The sequence below is a fragment of the Schistocerca nitens genome, chromosome 6 (assembly GCF_023898315.1).
Source record: "Schistocerca nitens isolate TAMUIC-IGC-003100 chromosome 6, iqSchNite1.1, whole genome shotgun sequence".
In the NCBI taxonomy this organism is placed as follows: domain Eukaryota; kingdom Metazoa; phylum Arthropoda; class Insecta; order Orthoptera; family Acrididae; genus Schistocerca; species Schistocerca nitens.
The window spans coordinates 663,364,425-663,385,634 of NC_064619.1; the positions used below are offsets into that span (position 1 = coordinate 663,364,425).

The 21,210-nt window shown below is 56.4% G+C and overlaps 5 non-coding genes and 1 pseudogene across 5 annotated transcripts; all 6 read right to left on the bottom strand.

The window, feature by feature from the left end:
* Nucleotides 1-4,688: 4,688 nt before the first annotated feature.
* LOC126191597 (U2 spliceosomal RNA) lies at nucleotides 4,689-4,881 on the bottom strand. Its single transcript, XR_007538374.1, has one exon. It is a non-coding gene; the product is annotated as a U2 spliceosomal RNA (small nuclear RNA).
* A 752-nt stretch (nucleotides 4,882-5,633) lies between these two features.
* LOC126191682 (U2 spliceosomal RNA) lies at nucleotides 5,634-5,808 on the bottom strand (annotated as a pseudogene).
* Nucleotides 5,809-11,973: 6,165 nt separating this feature from the next.
* LOC126191598 (U2 spliceosomal RNA) lies at nucleotides 11,974-12,166 on the bottom strand. Its single transcript, XR_007538375.1, has one exon. It is a non-coding gene; the product is annotated as a U2 spliceosomal RNA (small nuclear RNA).
* A 6,275-nt stretch (nucleotides 12,167-18,441) lies between these two features.
* LOC126191599 (U2 spliceosomal RNA) lies at nucleotides 18,442-18,634 on the bottom strand. Its single transcript, XR_007538376.1, has one exon. It is a non-coding gene; the product is annotated as a U2 spliceosomal RNA (small nuclear RNA).
* Nucleotides 18,635-19,400: 766 nt separating this feature from the next.
* LOC126191600 (U2 spliceosomal RNA) lies at nucleotides 19,401-19,593 on the bottom strand. The gene has a single exon (XR_007538377.1). It is a non-coding gene; the product is annotated as a U2 spliceosomal RNA (small nuclear RNA).
* Nucleotides 19,594-20,358: 765 nt separating this feature from the next.
* LOC126191602 (U2 spliceosomal RNA) lies at nucleotides 20,359-20,551 on the bottom strand. The gene has a single exon (XR_007538378.1). It is a non-coding gene; the product is annotated as a U2 spliceosomal RNA (small nuclear RNA).
* Nucleotides 20,552-21,210: the final 659 nt, after the last annotated feature.

Here is a 21,210-nt window from a genome sequence, read left to right on the forward strand (position 1 = left end):
GAACGGTTCTAACCGTACTTAAGTATTTTATTACTATTTTAGTTCGTGGGTTAAGCCCACTACTTAAATATTGTAAAGCCGCGTTAGGCGCGGATACTTAAGTGTATCACATTAAGATTAATCCCGCGATAGGCGCGGCCTTAGTTATTTCAGACCGGGAAGGTTTGGAGCTAGTTTAGGGTCTATTTGTTTTTATTTCATTCTTCTCCATGCCCTGACAGCACACTGCACATGCACGGCTGCCAGCGGCTGGTGCGCCACGCACGCAGGCGGGTCACACTCAGCCGGACTTCTCCCCTCTGTCCGCCTTGCGGCAGACGTCACTGGGGTGTCGCGACAGGAGGGCGTTGCTTCCCACGCTGGCTGGAGACTGCCGGGCAGTAGGCACACGTTTGGCGCCGCCCAGTACCGCGCCAACCGGGGTGGGGGTCTTATTCGGCGGCCACCACGGAGGGAGGGGCACCAGGCAGCACCGCACGCACCGCTACTGACTCGGCACTGCTGCAGTGCGGCGCGAAGATGGTGTAGCGCCGCAGATCCCGCGTCGTGTAGGAGAGTCTTGACACCGCCGTCACGAAGGCACCGACCTCGAAGTTCTCCGACGACTGCAGTCTCGAGGGTCTCGCAGCCTGACGTCAGAGCATGTCACAGCCTAGGGGGACACATACTGGCGATGGCCAGTGATGTGTTCCACGTATATGTCGCGGGACCACTTGATGGTGTCGGACACCATCAATCGCCGCATCAGTTGGCAGTAGCGGCTGGCGATGCCTAGGTGCCGAAGCACCGCATCGTTCTGGCGGTCCCACGCCCCCAGACTGCCGACAACCAGGGCGTCGACAGTGACGGAATAGCCGCGAGCGGCTAATCCGCGCGCAACGTCGGCGTACTTTATCCTCTTCAGTTGCCGAGCGTTGTCGAGCGCAATCCGCCTATTCTCGAAGGGGATTGTCACATCGACGATGGTCACAGTCTTCGCGACCTCGTCAGTTATTACGAGGTCCGGACGCAGCCCACTGCTGTCCCCTATGACAGCTTGGTTGATCCTGATGTCAGGAACAGCAGTGTTTCCTCTCCTTGGCCGCCCAGCGACTGCTGTCGCGAGGCGATTGAGGACCGCGTTGTGGCGATACTGCAGGGCTGCTGAGTGCACCATACACGCGTTAATCACGTGTGGGAGCGTCTCGTTGTTGTGTCCACAGCGTCGGCAGGCTTTGTTGTTGTTTGCCCGCCCATCAAAGCGGCGACAGCCGTTCAGAGGCACGACTCCGAGCCTGGCGCGATGGATAAAGCGCCAGTCTGCGAAGCGGGTGTATTTGCCTCCCGCTATGAAGTGGTTGGACGCTGTGGACTCCCTGGTGCACTCGAACACCTTCCCCTGGTCCGGTTTCCTGAGTAGGATGTGGCGCAGGCGCTGCCTCAGACACTCGCGGAGCGTCCGCGAGAGAAGACGTTTGGCGCCCCCTCCCACCCGGACATGCTCGACGCCAGTGTTGACGGTGCGTCCCACGCTGTCATCATAGTGCTGTGGTCCATCGCCGCCATCTTCGAGGTGTCGTGTAGTCCCAGGCGCCGTCCTCTCCGTGGCCGGCTCAGTCACCCCTCCGATGCCGCCGTGTTCCGCGTCGTCAGCGATGGCGGGTCGGCCGCCGACCTCCACCTGCAACTCAGACAGCAGTTCACTCCAGCGCCAGGTGACGCCACGCGGCGCAAGGCGCCTTGTGGCGTTCCTGACGCGTGTCCACAGTGACTGGATGTCGCCTCCGTCTCGTGCGAGCTCGCCCTCAGTGCTGCCGCTAAGGTAGGTGGCCAAATCGGATCGACTCGGCTCCCTCCCCAGCCGGCGGCGCGCGGCCGTAGATAGAGTGGCCCAGGCGATGTCTCGGACGGTGGCGTCGTCGCAGTGCAGCATGCGGAAGCCGTGGACGATCGTCGAGATGTCCGCAGCGTCCGCGAGCGGCGTCAGGCCGCATCCTCCCTCTCCCAGCGCGAGGTACAGCTGTTCAGTGGACGCACGCTGTGGAAGGAAGAGCCATGATTTGACAGCCGCTTTCACTGCCTTGTCGAGCGCAGATAGCGGCCCCTTGCGTACCGCTCCGCCCCGCATGACAAAGTCAAGCCTGGGGAGGAGGAAGACACGCACAGCGTCAATCTTCTGCCAGGGAGCCAGCAGGGAAGCGTCCAGGTGCTGCAAGTCACGTCGAACTGCCGCGATCGCATCCGTTGGCGTCTGCGAGACCTTGTACCCGGTGGGAACGCCAAGATGGAGGTAGGCGTCACCCGCACCGAGCACGGCTGGTTCTCCCCCTTGCAGGGTGAATACCGAGCCTAGTGTCTGCCGACGGCGGATGTGAAGCGTGGCACACTTCGACGGCTTGAAGGTAAGCCCGGCCCACGTCGCCGCCTCACCCACAACATTGAGGAGCGTCTGCATCGCCTCTGAGTCCCGCGCCAGAAGCACGATATCGTCCGCATACGCCAGTGCACTCACACTGACGCCGCAAAGCGGAATACCACACTCATTTCTGAGCGAGGTTGCGGCGCGAAGTACCGGCTCGAGCGCGAGATTAAAGACGATGGGCGACAGTGGACAGCCCTGCTTGACGCCCGCCTGGATCTCAATCTCCTCCGTTAGTCCGTCAGGTGTACGGACGCGGGTGGAGCAACCATCGTACAGATCGGCAATTAGATGGTGCAATTGCTCTGGCAGTCCCATCCTGCTCAGTACTCCAAGGAGGTGAGCGTGAGGCACTGAGCCGAAAGCATTCGCCAGATCAAGCCAAGCAAAGCATGCTTGGCCTCCCCTGCGCCTTGCATCATCAATTGCCGTCTGCACAATGAAGTTGTGCTCGTAGCAGCCTTCAAACGTGCGGAAGCCCTTCTGTTCCGGGGAGAGCAGGTTCAACCGCTCCGCCCAGAGAGAAGTGCGGTCCGCACCGATTGCAGCAAAGAGCTTTGAGACAGTGGAGCTCAATGCTAGAGGCCGCCAGTTTGTCACGTCCGAGATGTCCCCTTTCTTGTGGATGAGGACGGTAGTGGATACTTTCCACTGCACCGGAGTCTTCCGCTCATTCCAGCAGCGCGAGAAGATCCTGGCTAGCACATGGCAGCCAGGGTCCTCACGTCGCAAGTCCGAGTAGGTGACTCCGTCTGCCCCAGGAGCAGTGTTGCTCGCCTTCTGGAGCCGCTGTTGCACCTCTGAAGGGGTGATCGGCAGCAGGACCTCCTCGCTGACATCAGGAGGCGTGGTGGCGGCAAAGTCCGGGACAGCAGCTGGTGCAACTGAAACAGAAAAATCAGTTTTAGAGTATGTCTTCTTGAAGTGCTCCGTGAGCACGCTGCCATCGATTTGGCAGTACGGCGACGTCTCGCCAAGGGCGGGTGGTGATAAGAGGGACGGGAACGATGGGGAGGTGGTGGGAAGGGACAGGTCCCGGCACGGACGCAGCAGTCGGCGCCGGAGATAATGACTGTGACGGTGCAGGCGAAGGTGTCAGTGATGGTGATGGCGACGATGATGGCGGTGGTGGTGGTGGTGGCGACGGCGGTGATGGCGATGGCGACGGGGAGAGCTGGGCGTGGGCAGTGGCCCGACGGGCCACCACCCGAGCCGGAGCTGCAGTGACAGGCTGGGGGAGTGGGGGGAAGGGATCAGAACGAGAGGAAGAAGCGGGAGAGGGGGCGACAAAGAGCGAGGGCGAAGGGATAGAGAGGAGGGGAGGGATGGAAGGAGGGGGGTGGGACTGGGCACACCAAGTGATAGTGGTGGAGGCGGCGGAAGGGGACGTATACACGATGGCGGTGGTGGTAGTAGTGACGGTGGTGGTGGGGGCGGACATGACGACAAGGAGAAGAAAGAAAAAACACAGCACTAAAAGGACAGGACACACACTGGGGGACGGCGGACGAGGGCCGGCCGGCTGGCTGAGATGCAGGAGATGCAGGAAAATCCGCAGTGGAGGGGTCTAAATGCTTGCAGCGTGTGCGCTCCACATGTGGGAGTGACACACGGTGGTACGGGCCGATATGGCAACAGGCGACCGTCGAAAACATCGCAAAAGCGAGTGCCGGAAGGAACGACATTTCACGAGAGCACTCATCAACAGCCCAGTACTAGCCTCCATGTCGAAGAGTAAACTGCGACTCCCATTTGAACGCCGCTAGCTGCCAGGGCAGCGGAGAAGCCGTGACGCCGCCCCACAGCAGCGCCAGGCCGGCGCGAGCTAGACCGTCGCGAGGCCGGCGCGAGCTACACCTAGCCGAGTGCTTACATCGTCCACCGCCAACTGCATATGTGTGTGTACACACGTATTCTGCGTGCGTGCGGCGGCGGCGACGACGACGACGACGTTCGCGAGGAGCTAAGGTCATAACTCCAAAAAATTTATTTAAAATTATCTGTGGCCGGACCATAAGAGACGCCAACGAGGCATCCGAAGGCACTGTCCTGTGCCCCCATAAATTACCAGCCTAGTGTAATGCGGCTGCAAGAGCGGTCAAGCACACAGCAAAAAAAAAAAAAAAAAAGAAAAAAAAAGTACTTAAGATAATCTAAATTAATTAAAACAATACGTGGTGTGTAAGCAGCTAACTACTGGGGACATCGACATCTACGACAAGTTTTGTCACCAGCTGAATATCTGATCACTGCAGAATATTAACCCATTTCAGGCTATGTTTTAATTAATTTTAGGTGGGCCGATCCCGGCGGTACTGCAATGCCGGGCCAACCCGCGACAGAGGTGGAGCAAGCCCCTAGCACTCCGTCATGAGCCAAAAATGAGTTTAATATTCTGGTCCTGCGATGCAGGACGTATCAGATACTAAGCTGATAAGAACAGATACTACACTTTGATCTTAGCCAAAAGGCCGAGAAGCGATAAGGAAAATCCGCAGTGGAAGGGCCTAAATGCTTGCAGCGTGTGCGCTCCACATGTGGGAGTGACACACGGTGGTACGGGCCGATATGGCAACAGGCGACCGTCGAAAACATCGCAAAAGCGAGTGCCGGAAGGAACGACATTTCACGAGAGCACTCATCAACAGCCCAGTACTAGCCTCCATGTCGAAGAGTAAACTGCGACTCCCATTTGAACGCCGCTAGCTGCCAGGGCAGCGGAGAAGCCGTGACGCTGCCCCACAGCAGCGCCAGGCCGGCGCGAGCTAGACCGTCGCGAGGCCGGCGCGAGCTACACCTAGCCGAGTGCTTACATCGTCCACCGCCAACTGCATATGTGTGTGTGTGTGTGTGTGTGTACACACGTATTCTGCGTGCGTGCGGCGGCGGCGACGACGTTCGCGAGGAGCTAAGGTCATAACTCCAAAAAATTTATTTAAAATTATCTGTGGCCGGACCATAAGAGACGCCAACGAGGCATCCGAAGGCACTGTCCTGTGCCCCCATAAATTACCAGCCTAGTGTAATGCGGCTGCAAGAGCGGTCAAGCACACAGCAAAAAAAAAAAAAAAAAGAAAAAAAAAAGTACTTAAGATAATCTAAATTAATTAAAACAATACGTGGTGTGTAAGCAGCTAACTACTGGGGACATCGACATCTACGACAAGTTTTGTCACCAGCTGAATATCTGATCACTGCAGAATATTAACCCATTTCAGGCTATGTTTTAATTAATTTTAGGTGGGCCGATCCCGGCGGTACTGCAATGCCGGGCCAACCCGCGACAGAGGTGGAGCAAGCCCCTAGCACTCCGTCATGAGCCAAAAATGAGTTTAATATTCTGGTCCTGCGATGCAGGACGTATCAGATACTAAGCTGATAAGAACAGATACTACACTTTTTTTTTTTTTTTTTTTTTTTTTTTATGGGCCTCCTTCCTCCCCTATAGCCCTTCCTTGTCCTCTCCAAATTTGCCGCCATCCTCTAGTGTCAACGCAACACGTTAAGCAGTGTGCTGTGTGCTGGTAGTGGCACCTTATTGCCAGAAAACGAAATAAAAGCAGAGGCACACTCTGCTATGCCTCAGGGAGCGTCGACACAATACTCAGAAAACACACCTCTCTCTGCAGGTGTGAAGCAATCGGTGGTTTTGAACTAAAATAAATAAATAAATAAAGACATAAATGAAGACAAAGTAAAACCAGGGATGGCAGGACACACAAATGAAACGGAACTGGCGAGATAATCCCATCGCCCATAGAATTAACGAAGGATAATCCTCTAAGAATATTACGTGGTTTCCAATTTTCCCAGATGACTCATAAATGGTTACTCAATTCCCAGGGAACCAATTGTCAAATCAGTTGTATCACAGAATAGCCTACGCCAGTGATGCCCAGAAGGCCAATGCCAAATTTAGGGTATACTAGGTGCTTTAGTTAACCCTGAACACCTTTTGGTATCCATGAATCATGGCAACCTTCAAAAATCGAGCAAAGGTATTGGTGTATGTCCGTTCAGATTCCATGAGACGATGCTGGCTCCACAGGTAATCCATGAAGGTGACAGCATCGGTGAGGGAAAGGTCATAGATCGTGAAAATGGTGTGGCCCAAGAGCCACACCATTGCGTTACGTCGCGTCCGGGGGTTGGTTTGAAGATCAGGGGTAAGGAACCAGTCGATGGATACATTGTCCGGTGTCGTCCCGCCAATCAGCGCTAAGAGCCCACGGGCAAGGTCCCACACTTCCGTGACGAGGGGGCAGAGGAGACGGTGTTCTCTGGTATCGATGTCACCACACCGGCCGCAAGCAGCCGATGGCCGTAGACGGATGGCCGCCAGGCGATGATTGGTGGGAATCAAGTTGTTGACGACACGATACCAGAGCGCCGAAACTTCCGTGGGAAGGGCGGAGTTGTTGATATTAGCCCAAACATGGCGCCAAATGACGGATGGTCTTCTGCCCTCCAATTTATGCGGTGTGGGCTGGCCGCGAAGTGCATGGTAAAGGCGCCGCGATGTGCGCGCCTTGTCCGTGGCCACTGGGAGAACATAACTGCGGTGGAGATAATAGTCTTTTACCGTCGTCAGCCGGAACGGAATATGCGTCAAACACACCGGTGCACGCGCCGAGTGTGGACGATAACGGTCGAAGAGGACCGCTGTAGTCCCGCCTGGGTCGGCGTCGCGCAAAGTGGCAACACGGTGAATCAGCAGGGCCGCACATTTCCGGGAAAGGTCAATGAGGCCGAGGCCACCATCGACCTTCGGCAGCGTACAAGTCAGCGCATCAACCTTGAACAGCGCATGCCGCCACAAAAGCCAATATACCGCTTGTGATATGGCTCGGCCGATCTGTTTGGGTAGCGTAAGGAGTTGGGCGACATACCATGCCCGTGATAGGAGATAACCATTAATCAGCTGGACGCGTTGATGGAGGTCGAGTCGCCGATCAGCGTGGCTCACGCAAAGGCCTCGGATGCGTGTTAGAAGCCGCCGCCACGTGAGGGTTAACATACGCTGCGGACAGGCAGTCACCTCAAGACCCAAGATACGCTGTTCCCCCACAACGCGGTACCAGGGGCGTTCGACGGTCAACGAACGGGGCCCTAGCGGAAGCAGCACGGTCTTGTTGGGATTTAACTGAGCACCGGAGGCCCGTTCGTAGACGTCGAGGACGCGGCGAACGGAATCGATGTCCCTGGCGTTAGCAACAAACACACCAACGTCGTCGGAGTAGGCCGCACAGCGGAAGGTGACGCCTGGAAGAGCGACACCGTCGACCAACCGGCCAATGTCACGCAGCATGGGGTCTAGCGCTAAGGCAAACAGATACATCGACAAGGGACATCCCTGTCGAACCGACCGTCTGATAGGAATGGGGCGCGACCGGCAACCGTTCACCACGACAGTGGAATTCGCCCCATGCAAGAAGTTGCGGATGAGGCGTATGAAGCGCTCCCCAAAACCCATCCGCGACATAACGGCCAGCAGGTAAGGGTGCGAGACTCTGTCAAAGGCACCGGCGAAGTCCAAGGAAAGAATGGCAGCTGAGGTGCGAGTGTCGGCGGTGAGGAGGACAACATCGCGGTACAGGGAAGCGGCGGTGAAGATGTTCCGACGCGAAACGCCACAGGATTGAGTGGGGCAAAGTACCTTAGTCATCGCCTGTTTGAGACGAGAGGCCACACATCGTGCCACCAACTTATAGTCAGTGTTAAGAACAGTGATAGGACGCAGGTCCTGAGCTCGACAGTGGCCAGTCACCTTTGGAATAAGGGCAATACGTCCAGTTAAAAATTCGGCGGGTAAGTCGCATCCAGCGAAAATCTCCTCGCACATTGTGCAGAAACGGTCGCCGAGCAGGTCCCAAAATTGTCGGTAGAACTCATAAGGGAGACCGTCGGGGCCAGGTGACTTGTGTCCCGGACAGGCACGGAGGACAGATGTGAGTTCAGCGAGTGTCAGTGGCTCGGTTAAAGAGCCGCGGTCATGACGATCCAAAGAAGTTGGCACCCCACTGATAAGTGCATGTTGTGCGGCGACGTCGACCTCAACATCCTGGAAGAGGTTGGTGAAATGGTCCGTCAGGTGTTGGAGGACTTCACGGTAGTCTGTGATACGCGTACCATCGTCTGCTTTAAGGCGCAGAATGGCGTTCTTCTTGGAACGAGTTCGTTCAGAGGCAAGGTGATAGATGGATGGCCTCTCGCCTTCAATCAGGTATTCAGAACGACACCGCACCACCATACCGTCGGCTTTCTCCCGAGAGAAGCGAAGGATTTTCGCTTTAATTTTGTTGAGGCGCATGCGGAGCTGATCGTACCTGTCAGCAGGAAGAGTCAGGGCGTCAATGAGACACTGCTGATAGAAGGCTAACGTGCTACCGTTCCAGTGGGCGACGTCGCGACTATATTCTCGGAGAACACGTCGCAGCCGGGGTTTCGCACAGCGGATCCACCAAACCACCGTGGTAGGGTACCGGGAAGTGTCCGTGAGACAGTCCTGCCATGTTTTCGTGACAAGAGCACGAAGTTCGGGCAGTGGCAGATGAAGGGTATTCATCTTCCAAAAGGTGCCACGAGGAACCGGGGCTGGACCCGCGATACGCAAGGAACACGAGTACGCACAGTGGTCACTAAAGGCCACGGGTATGACTTGGACGGCACAAAGGGCGGGAGTCAAATCAGTCGAGACATAAACACGATCTATACGGCTGGCTCCAGTGGGATAGATGTGGGTAAATTGCGTGTAGGCGGGATGAAAGTGGCGCCACGTGTCAGTAAGGTCAGCCGCTCGAAGGAGTGAAGCGAGCGCTTCACACCGCATAGGCGTCGGGACCTGGTCAACTCCGGCTACCACACAGTTGAAGTCTCCGCCAAAGACAATAGGGCGACGAGCTGCTAAGAAAGGGGGGATATCAGACTGAAAAAGTGTCGTTCTGTCATGCCTGTGGTTAGCACCGGAAGGAGCATAGACATTTAGAAAAAGGACATCTTGAAGGATACATGCAAGGACACGACCGTTGGGGAGCGTGGTAACATGGGATGGAGTGAACTCTGATCGGTAGAGCAAAGCAGTACCCCGCCGGGCGTCAGGGTCGATGTTATACAGTGATTCATAACCAACTAGGTCAGATAGAAAAGGGGCACAAACCTCCTGGAGAAATACCACATCAAACGCACCAAGGCGGAGAAAGTCCTTCAAAGAGCGAAGTTTGACCGGATTGGAGATGGAGTTAATATTGACCGTTAAAAGGGAGAGGGCTCCCGGCGGACGGTCAAAGGCAGGCATGGGAGAGCAACACAGAGGAAATAACGGCAGATAGGGTCACGGCCGTAGGGAAGCAGGTGTGGAAACATCCACATCGGAACCCCGCTATATCACCCCGGATGTGAGAAAATAATACCAAGCAGCTCATGTGGGAAGAGCCCACTCAATCACGCATTTCATCGCCCTCGTCGTCAGCCCAGTTCAGGCCTCCCCCATCGGCAGGATAGTCTGAGCCAGGCGGCACAGACGGTTCGGACGCAGTAGGATGTGAAAGGGTACGAGTACGCTGCAGTGGCTGATCGCTACCCTGGTCATGTTTCCGTTTTGCAGGGATCGCTCCCCGATCTCGCGATGAACTGATAAGAGCCTCTAGTTGTCGAGCAGTTTGCCGCATACCGCCCGAGCGGTCAGCGGAAACAGAGCGGGAAACCGAGGAGGCCTGAGAGTCAGTCTCACTGCCGCTTTCAGGGGGACGGAAAACGTCCGCCGCCTCCGCCGATTGGTCTGGGTTCGCCTTCTTGCGTCGATGACGACGGCGGGGGGACTTCGCGTCATCTGCCGGGAGGGGCGGGGTAGGAATAACGACCTCCATCTGTTCTACAGCGACCACATCACTCGCCATAGCGGGCACATCAGCCGCCGCCGGCGGTACCGCCACAACGGGCGCCCGGTCCGGGACGGGTTCGTCAACCGGTGCACTGGGTGCCGGTTGCACTGCATCTGGCGGGGGTGAAACGTCAGGCCGCTCAGCGGGACGGCGGGCAGCACCCGCCACTACCTCGCTGAGGAGAGGCACAAGGTCGGTACCAGCAGCGCGTTCCCGCGGCAGTTGCACAGGGCGCCGGCGCGGGCAATCCACGCGGAGATGCTCCGTCGATTGACAAAGGGAGCAAGTCTGCGGTTGCCCAATATAGGTGACCTGGGCCCTGGTACTCGCAATATTTAAATACGACGGTACGTGCTGGCGGAGGTCCATGCGGACACTACGAACGCCGCTGTTGCCCTGGAAGCGGTAGGCACTGCCCCACCTCTCATTCGTGATGCTGAGCACCGTGCCATACCGCGACAAGACACGGCCGATGACTTCATTCGGACACTCAGGGGGTACGTTGAACACCCGCACAGTCCGTATGCCAAACCCAGACGGCACGATTGTCACTGTACCGACACTGCCATCGAAATAGCGGAACGGATGTTCGCCCGCTACAGCCAGGCCATACTTTTCGTATTGCTCCTGGTTGACGAATTTCACAAATAACGAAAACAAGACGAAATCCAGTTCGAAGGTGTCAACATCATGTTCCGGTACACGTAGATCGCCAAAAATCCATTCTTGTATTTCAAACGCGTTCGGCCGTCTTGCGGCTCTGTCGAACACACACTGAATACTATTCGACCGATTGGTCATGTCACCGCAAAAATGTCAACGACGGAGAAATAAAGAACAAACGAAACCTCGATCGCTATACGCGAGAGGTGACCCAAAACCCGCGACAGAGCCCAACAGAACGCTCCGCTCGCGGGGTGCTTCTTAGCCAAAAGGCCGAGAAGCGATAAGGAAAATCCGCAGTGGAAGGGCCTAAATGCTTGCAGCGTGTGCGCTCCACATGTGGGAGTGACACACGGTGGTACGGGCCGATATGGCAACAGGCGACCGTCGAAAACATCGCAAAAGCGAGTGCCGGAAGGAACGACATTTCACGAGAGCACTCATCAACAGCCCAGTACTAGCCTCCATGTCGAAGAGTAAACTGCGACTCCCATTTGAACGCCGCTAGCTGCCAGGGCAGCGGAGAAGCCGTGACGCCGCCCCACAGCAGCGCCAGGCCGGCGCGAGCTAGACCGTCGCGAGGCCGGCGCGAGCTACACCTAGCCGAGTGCTTACATCGTCCACCGCCAACTGCATATGTGTGTGTGTGTGTGTGTGTACACACGTATTCTGCGTGCGTGCGGCGGCGGCGACGACGTTCGCGAGGAGCTAAGGTCATAACTCCAAAAAATTTATTTAAAATTATCTGTGGCCGGACCATAAGAGACGCCAACGAGGCATCCGAAGGCACTGTCCTGTGCCCCCATAAATTACCAGCCTAGTGTAATGCGGCTGCAAGAGCGGTCAAGCACACAGCAAAAAAAAAAAAAAAGAAAAAAAAAGTACTTAAGATAATCTAAATTAATTAAAACAATACGTGGTGTGTAAGCAGCTAACTACTGGGGACATCGACATCTACGACAAGTTTTGTCACCAGCTGAATATCTGATCACTGCAGAATATTAACCCATTTCAGGCTATGTTTTAATTAATTTTAGGTGGGCCGATCCCGGCGGTACTGCAATGCCGGGCCAACCCGCGACAGAGGTGGAGCAAGCCCCTAGCACTCCGTCATGAGCCAAAAATGAGTTTAATATTCTGGTCCTGCGATGCAGGACGTATCAGATACTAAGCTGATAAGAACAGATACTACACTTTGATCTTAGCCAAAAGGCCGAGAAGCGATAAGGAAAATCCTTTTTTTTTTTTTTTACTTTATTGTTATTTTAATACTTGTACAAAGCAAGTAGGCTGGCAGCGGCACACTACGCCGCTCTTCAGCCACAGCGGTTTACAAAAGTAGAAAAACGGAGAAAGACAATGAAACAAAGTGACGGGCAAAAGAAAGATGTCACATAGACACAAAAAACACGGAGTCGTTCACACGTGACGATAACAACACTGATAACACATTGGCACGGCGCACACAACACTGACGAATCCGACGGCACAAGTGAACGTAGTAGTGGGACGGCGGACACCAAAAACACTAAACGGCGGCACACACACGAGACACAGAAGGCGATGATCTCCGGCGCGCGAATGTTCACTAAGCGTGTGCGAGTCCGGGGACCTGCCAAGAGAGGAGGAGGAGGAAGTGGAGAGGGAGAGCGAGAGGGGAGAGCAGGGATGCCATGGGCAAAGGAGAGAGGGGGAGGGAGGAAGGGGGTGGGGAAGCCCGGGGGAGAGGGGAGGAGGGAGGGGGGAAAGGAAAGAGAAGGGAGGGGATAGGAGGGAGGGAGGGTGCCTAAAGGATAGGACACAGGAGGAGGGGGGGGGGATCAAAGTTGATAGGAGGGGTAGATGGAGGGGAGGAGGACATCATCAGGGAGAGGGAGCTGGCGGAAGCCACCTCGGGAGAGGGTAAGGAGGGTGGAGAGATGGAGACCGGGCGGGACATGGGAGTATAGGCGCGGCAGCGGGCGGGGGTGGGAGAGGATCGGGGAGACGAGCGGGTGAGGAGGATCAAGTTTACGGGAGGTGTAGAGGATTCGTATCCTTTCGAGGAAGAGGAGGAGGTGGGGGAAGGGGATAAGGTCATACAGGATCCGCGTGGGGGAGGGGAGACGGATGCGATAGGCAAGGCGGAGAGCATGGCGTTCAAGGATTTGGAGGGATTTATAAAAGGAAGGGGGGGCGGAGATCCAGGCTGGATGGGCGTAACAGAGGATAGGGCGGATGAGGGACTTATAGGTGTGGAGGATGGTGGAGGGGTCCAGACCCCACGTACGGCCAGAAAGGAGCTTAAGGAGACGGAGTCGGGAACGTGCCTTGGCTTGGATTGTCTGGAGATGGGGAGTCCAGGAGAGACGACGGTCGAGGGTGACGCCAAGGTACTTAAGGGTGGGGGTGAGAGCGATGGGACGGCCAGAAACGGTGAGATAGAAATCAAGGAGGCGGAAGGAAGGAGTGGTTTTGCCTACAATGATCGCCTGGGTTTTGGAAGGATTGACCTTGAGCAACCACTGGTTGCACCAAGCGGTGAACCGGTCAAGATGGGATTGGAGAAGGTGTTGGGAGCGTTGCAGGGTGGGGGCAAGGGCAAGGAAGGCGGTGTCATCGGCAAACTGGAGAAGGTGGACGGGGGGTGGCGGCGGCGGCATGTCCGCCGTGTACAACAAGTACAGAAGGGGGGAGAGGACGGAGCCTTGGGGCACACCGGCGGAGGGGAAAAAGGTGTAGGAATCGGTGTTATGGATGGTGACATGGGAAGGACGGCGGGAGAGAAAGGAACCGATCAGACGAACGTAGTTAATGGGAAGGGCGAAGGTTTGGAGCTTGAAGAGGAGACCGGAATGCCATACGCGGTCATATGCGCGTTCGAGGTCAAGAGAGAGGAAGATTGCGGAGCGACGGGAATTGAGCTGTTCGGAAAGGAGATGAGTGAGGTGAAGGAGAAGATCGTCGGAAGAGAAGGACGGCCGAAAGCCACACTGGGTAACGGGGAGGAGGCGGTGCTGGCGGAGATGCTGGTGGATGCGGCGGGTGAGGATGGATTCCAGGACCTTGCTGAAGACCGAGGTAAGGCTGATGGGACGGTAGGAGGAGACGGCGGACGGCGGTTTGCCAGGTTTGAGGAACATGAGGATACGAGAGGTTTTCCACAGGTCGGGGTAGTAACCAGTGGACAGGACTACATTGTAGAGCCTGGCCAGGGTGGAGAGGAAAGAGACAGGAGCTTCACGAAGGTGACGGTAGGTGACACGATCGTGACCAGGAGCGGTGTTGCGTTTGGTGCGGAGTGTAGTAATGAGATCCTGTGTAGTGATGGGGGCATTAAGTTCCGTGTGTGGAATGTTGTCCAAGTACTGGAAACCAGGAGCGAGGGGAGGGACAGAGGTGTCAGTTCGATCGCGGATATCGGGGAAGAGGGAGTAATCGAACCGGGGATCATCAGGGATGGAAAACACATCGGACAGGTAGGAGGCAAAGTGGTTGGCCTTACTAAGGGCGTCAGGGAATGGGTGGTCATCGTGGAGAAGAGGATAGTAGGGGGAGGGCTTTGTTCCGGTAAGGCGACGGAAGGCGGTCCAGAACTTGGACGAGTTTATAGGAAGGGTAGCATTTAAACGGGTGCATGTCTGTCGCCAGTCCCGGCGTTTCTTAGCCGCGAGCAAATTTCGAATGTGTCGCTGTAGTTGCCGGTGGCGTCGTAGGGTGTCCGGGTCACGCGTGCGGAGGAAGGCACGGTAGAGACGACGGGATTCACGGAGGAGGAGGACGGCCTGCGGTGGCAAGGTAGGACGGTGGGGGTGGATGGCAACAGTAGGGACGTGGGCCTCCACGGCCTCAGACAAGGTCCGCTGGAGAAAGGAGGCGGCATGGGAGACATCATCGGGACGGCGGTAGGCGAGAGGGTGGCTGTCGACCTGAGTGGAGAGGGTATCCCGGTAGGCATTCCAGTCGGCACGGGAATAGTCATGGATGTACTTGGGGGGAGGGTCATTACGAGGGTCGGGGCGGGGGCGACGACCGTCTGAAACGGTGAGGAGGACAGGGAGATGGTCACTACCAATAGGCTCCAGGACATCCACCGTAATGCGACCAAGGAGGTTGGGGGAGGAAAGAATAACATCGGGAGTGGAATTGGATTCGGGGCGGGTGTGCTGGGGGATGGGGATGAGGTCGCCTTGAAGGGAGGAGAGGAACCGATGCCACCGCCGTAACTGGGCAGCGGAGCGACTATGGATGTTGAGGTCGGCGGCGATCACGTAGGAGGAGAAGGTACGGTCGATGTGGGAGAGGAAGTCGAAAGGAAGAGGGGCGTTAGGGCGGACATAGATGGTGGCACAGGTAACGGTAAGGCCGGGGAAGAAGAGACTAAGGATCAGGTGTTCGGTGGGGTCGGGAAGGAGAGGTTGGAGCCGAACGGGGATCTGGCGGTGGTGGCCAATAGCAACGCCGCCACGCGCCACTGGGAGGGGATTATCGGATCGGTGGAGGAGATAGGGGGAGGTGTGAATGGAGTGGTGGGGTTGGAGAAAGGTTTCATTGAGGAGGAAGGCATCCACACGGTGGGTAGCAAGGGTGTGCAGGAAGAGGTTCTTGTTGGCGGGAAGGGAGCGGATATTGTTGAAAAGGATACGATGCTGTCGCGCCATGATAGGATTTAGACGAGGGTGTCAAGGCGGGAGAAGGTGAAATGGGCCTGGTTATTGGAATAGGTGGCGTACATTTTAAGGTGGAATATGGAACGGGCGGCGAGGGAGATCTGTTGGAGGGTGTGGGGGCGCTGGAAGGGATGGACGTTTTGGAGGACAATAGTGAGGAACCTGATGATGTCCTCAGCAGTGGGGGGGGGACGAAGGGAATTGCCAGGAGGGGTGGGGGCGTCCAGGGGACGGACAGGTACGGTGAGTTCAGGGGAGGTGGGAGGGGGCCGGGCTTTACACTTTTGGGAGTAGGTAGGGTGGGGGAGGCTGCAAGTATTACAGGAGGGAGGGGATTGGAGGTTGGGGCACTGCCGGAGAAAGTGCGCTTGGCGACAATGCGGGCAGGTGGGGGCCTCGCGGCACTCGGCTGTTGTATGTGCATTATAGCGCAGACATCTCTGGCAGCGCAGGGATTGAGGGGGGGAACGGGAGGGGTCGACCTTGTACCGCTGATTGAAGAGGAGGGCACCCTCCTTCAGGAGGCGGTCAATGGAGGGGGCGTCCTCAGAGAACACCCGCATAAGGCGGGTGGGGCCGGTCGCGTTAAAAATGCGGCGGACTGCCCGCACCTCCAGGGTGGGATGGGCCTTCAGCTCCGCCAACACCTCCTCCTCCGTGATCGACGGACTAAGCCGAGTGATCACGGCGGTGAGGGTCGGCGGGCGACGCGGGGGTTGGGGTTGGCGGGTAGGAGAAGGAGAGGGAGCAGGGGTGAGGGAGGCGTTAGGACCAAAACGGGTGATGGGGAGGCGGGAGAGGATGTCAGTATGGAGGGTCGGGCTGGGGGAGGAGATAAGAACAGAGTCCCGTCTGGGAGTAAGGAGAGATATGGGGGCGCCAGGGAAATGGCGGCGGAGGAGGAGGGAGAGATTCCGGGCCTCGAGGAAGGAAGGATCGGGACGGGACAGGAGATATTTGTAGAGACCGGGTGGGGAGGAGGAGGGGGAGGAGGAGGGAGCGGGGCCAGGTGGGGAGACGTCCATGGCATTTTGGGGTGGGGATGGGGGGCGGGGTGGAGCCTTTTTAGGAGCAGAGGAAGTGGGGGCGCCACTAGGGCGTTTGACAGCTGCAGATGGGCGGGTGGTGATAAGAGGGACGGGAAAGATGGGGAGGTGGTGGGAAGGGGCAGGTCCCGGCACGGACGCAACAGTCGGCGCCGGAGATGACTGTGACGGTGCAGGCGAAGGTGGCAGTGATGGTGACGGCGACGAAGATGGCGGTGGTGGTGGTGGTGGCGGTGGCGGCGGAGATGGCGACGGCGACGGCGACGGGGAAAGCTGGGCGTGGGCAGTGGCCCGACGGGCCACCACCCGAGCCGGAGCTGCAGTGACAGGCTGGGGGAGTGGGGGGAAGGGATCAGAACGAGAGGAAGAAGCGGAAGAGGGGGGGACAAAGAGCGAGGGCGAAGGGATAGAGAGGAGGGGAGGGATGGAAGGAGGGGGGTGGGACTGGGCACACCAAGTGATAGTGGTGGAGGCGGCAGAAGGGGACGTATACACGATGACGGTGGTGGTAGTAGTGACGGTGGTGGTGGGGGCGGACATGATGACAAGGAGAAGAAAATACACAGCACGAAAGGACAGGACACACACTGGGGGACGGCGGACGGCGGACGGCGGACGGCGGACGGCGGACGGCGGACGGCGGACGGCGGGAACGCTGCTGCTGCTGCTGCTGGCTGGACGGCGAGAGGCAGGAACGCTGCTGCCGCGGACGGGGCCGGGGCCGGGGCGGCGGCTGCTGCTGCTGCTGGCGGGACTACTGCTGCTGCTGCTGCCACCGGAGGGCTGGCTGGCTGGCTGGCTGGCTGGCTGGCTGGCTGGCTGGCTGGCTGGCTGGCTGGCTGCCCGACCACTGCTGCAGGCCGGGACCGGGAACTACTGCTGCTGCTGCTGCTGCTGCTGCTGCTGCTGCTGCTTCTGGGCTGGCTGGCTGGCTGGCTGGCTGGCTGGCTGGCTGGCTGGCTGGCTGGCTGGCTGGCACCTGGAACACCTAACACTTCGATAAGCGCTAGAAGGGCACTATCGAAGGGCGGTAACCTTGCGGTGTACCGCCGGAGATCAAGGAAAATCCGCAGTGGAAGGGCCTAAATGCTTGCAGCGTGTGCGCTCCACATGTGGGAGTGACACACGGTGGTACGGGCCGATATGGCAACAGGCGACCGTCGAAAACATCGCAAAAGCGAGTGCCGGAAGGAACGACATTTCACGAGAGCACTCATCAACAGCCCAGTACTAGCCTCCATGTCGAAGAGTAAACTGCGACTCCCATTTGAACGCCGCTAGCTGCCAGGGCAGCGGAGAAGCCGTGACGCCGCCCCACAGCAGCGCCAGGCCGGCGCGAGCTAGCCCGTCGCGAGGCCGGCGCGAGCTACACCTAGCCGAGTGCTTACATCGTCCACCGCCAACTGCATATGTGTGTGTGTGTGTGTGTGTACACACGTATTCTGCGTGCGTGCGGCGGCGGCGACGACGTTCGCGAGGAGCTAAGGTCATAACTCCAAAAAATTTATTTAAAATTATCTGTGGCCGGACCATAAGAGACGCCAACGAGGCATCCGAAGGCACTGTCCTGTGCCCCCATAAATTACCAGCCTAGTGTAATGCGGCTGCAAGAGCGGTCAAGCACACAGCAAAAAAAAAAAAAAAGAAAAAAAAAGTACTTAAGATAATCTAAATTAATTAAAACAATACGTGGTGTGTAAGCAGCTAACTACTGGGGACATCGACATCTACGACAAGTTTTGTCACCAGCTGAATATCTGATCACTGCAGAATATTAACCCATTTCAGGCTATGTTTTAATTAATTTTAGGTGGGCCGATCCCGGCGGTACTGCAATGCCGGGCCAACCCGCGACAGAGGTGGAGCAAGCCCCTAGCACTCCGTCATGAGCCAAAAATGAGTTTAATATTCTGGTCCTGCGATGCAGGACGTATCAGATACTAAGCTGATAAGAACAGATACTACACTTTGATCTTAGCCAAAAGGCCGAGAAGCGATAAGGAAAATCCGCAGTGGAAGGGCCTAAATGCTTGCAGCGTGTGCGCTCCACATGTGGGAGTGACACACGGTGGTACGGGCCGATATGGCAACAGGCGACCGTCGAAAACATCGCAAAAGCGAGTGCCGGAAGGAACGACATTTCACGAGAGCACTCATCAACAGCCCAGTACTAGCCTCCATGTCGAAGAGTAAACTGCGACTCCCATTTGAACGCCGCTAGCTGCCAGGGCAGCGGAGAAGCCGTGACGCCGCCCCACAGCAGCGCCAGGCCGGCGCGAGCTAGACCGTCGCGAGGCCGGCGCGAGCTACACCTAGCCGAGTGCTTACATCGTCCACCGCCAACTGCATATGTGTGTGTGTGTGTACACACGTATTCTGCGTGCGTGCGGCGGCGGCGACGACGTTCGCGAGGAGCTAAGGTCTTAACTCCAAAAAATTTATTTAAAATTATCTGTGGCCGGACCATAAGAGACGCCAACGAGGCATCCGAAGGCTCTGTCCTGTGCCCCCATAAATTACCAGCCTAGTGTAATGCGGCTGCAAGAGCGGTCAAGCACACAGCAAAAAAAAAAAAAAAAAAAAAAAAAAAAAAAAAAAAAAAAGAAAAAAAAAGTACTTAAGATAATCTAAATTAATTAAAACAATACGTGGTGTGTAAGCAGCTAACTACTGGGGACATCGACATCTACGACAAGTTTTGTCACCAGCTGAATATCTGATCACTGCAGAATATTAACCCATTTCAGGCTATGTTTTAATTAATTTTAGGTGGGCCGATCCCGGCGGTACTGCAATGCCGGGCCAACCCGCGACAGAGGTGGAGCAAGCCCCTAGCACTCCGTCATGAGCCAAAAATGAGTTTAATATTCTGGTCCTGCGATGCAGGACGTATCAGATACTAAGCTGATAAGAACAGATACTACACTTTGATCTTAGCCAAAAGGCCGAGAAGCGATAAGGAAAATCCGCAGTGGAAGGGCCTAAATGCTTGCAGCGTGTGCGCTCCACATGTGGGAGTGACACACGGTGGTACGGGCCGATATGGCAACAGGCGACCGTCGAAAACATCGCAAAAGCGAGTGCCGGAAGGAACGACATTTCACGAGAGCACTCATCAACAGCCCAGTACTAGCCTCCATGTCGAAGAGTAAACTGCGACTCCCATTTGAACGCCGCTAGCTGCCAGGGCAGCGGAGAAGCCGTGACGCCGCCCCACAGCAGCGCCAGGCCGGCGCGAGCTAGACCGTCGCGAGGCCGGCGCGAGCTACACCTAGCCGAGTGCTTACATCGTCCACCGCCAACTGCATATGTGTGTGTGTGTGTACACACGTATTCTGCGTGCGTGCGGCGGCGGCGACGACGTTCGCGAGGAGCTAAGGTCTTAACTCCAAAAAATTTATTTAAAATTATCTGTGGCCGGACCATAAGAGACGCCAACGAGGCATCCGAAGGCACTGTCCTGTGCCCCCATAAATTACCAGCCTAGTGTAATGCGGCTGCAAGAGCGGTCAAGCACACAGCAAAAAAAAAAAAAAAAAAAAAAAAAAAAAAAAAAAAAAAGAAAAAAATAGTACTTAAGATAATCTAAATTAATTAAAACAATACGTGGTGTGTAAGCAGCTAACTACTGGGGACATCGACATCTACGACAAGTTTTGTCACCAGCTGAATATCTGATCACTGCAGAATATTAACCCATTTCAGGCTATGTTTTAATTAATTTTAGGTGGGCCGATCCCGGCGGTACTGCAATGCCGGGCCAACCCGCGACAGAGGTGGAGCAAGCCCCTAGCACTCCGTCATGAGCCAAAAATGAGTTTAATATTCTGGTCCTGCGATGCAGGACGTATCAGATACTAAGCTGATAAGAACAGATACTACACTTTGATCTTAGCCAAAAGGCCGAGAAGCGATAAGGAAAATCCGCTTTTTTTTTTTTTTACTTTATTGTTATTTTAATACTTGTACAAAGCAAGTAGGCTGGCAGCGGCACACTACGCCGCTCTTCAGCCACAGCGGTTTACAAAAGTAGAAAAACGGAGAAAGACAATGAAACAAAGTGACGGGCAAAAGAAAGATGTCACATAGACACAAAAAACACGGAGTCGTTCACACGTGACGATAACAACACTGATAACACATTGGCACGGCGCACACAACACTGACGAATCCGACGGCACAAGTGAACGTAGTAGTGGGACGGCGGACACCAAAAACACTAAACGGCGGCACACACACGAGACACAGAAGGCGATGATCTCCGGCGCGCGAATGTTCACTAAGCGTGTGCGAGTCCGGGGACCTGCCAAGAGAGGAGGAGGAGGAAGTGGAGAGGGAGAGCGAGAGGGGAGAGCAGGGATGCCATGGGCAAAGGAGAGAGGGGGAGGGAGGAAGGGGGTGGGGAAGCCCGGGGGAGAGGGGAGGAGGGAGGGGGGAAAGGAAAGAGAAGGGAGGGGATAGGAGGGAGGGAGGGTGCCTAAAGGATAGGACACAAGAGGAGGGGGGGGGGGGATCAAAGTTGATAGGAGGGGTAGATGGAGGGGAGGAGGACATCATCAGGGAGAGGGAGCTGG